Consider the following 345-nt stretch of genomic DNA (forward strand, 5'->3'; position numbering starts at 1 on the left):
TGGTAACTGTATAATAACTTAGGTACTGGCTTTAAGACATTCCAGATTCCATATTTGTCCAGTTCCTCAAAGATTTTGTATTTCAGTTCATGTTCTTGTATTACATTGCTGTGTTGTATTATTCTTGTTCTTTCTCACCAAAATTTTGGAAGTTTCCAGTCCCACAGGAGTTATATTAGACTAAATTCACTTAGTATTAAGGTTGGATTTGTATGCTTTAGAATTGAGAGACTTAGAAGTGTAGTGTGAATGACAGAGTTAGCTGTTGCTTCAGGTTATCATGTCCTAGCTTATATATTTCTTTAACCACATATTTAGTTTTTTGTCTCGATGTATTTAACCCTC

Source organism: Lycium ferocissimum, chromosome 4 (genome assembly GCF_029784015.1).
Source record: "Lycium ferocissimum isolate CSIRO_LF1 chromosome 4, AGI_CSIRO_Lferr_CH_V1, whole genome shotgun sequence".
In the NCBI taxonomy this organism is placed as follows: domain Eukaryota; kingdom Viridiplantae; phylum Streptophyta; class Magnoliopsida; order Solanales; family Solanaceae; genus Lycium; species Lycium ferocissimum.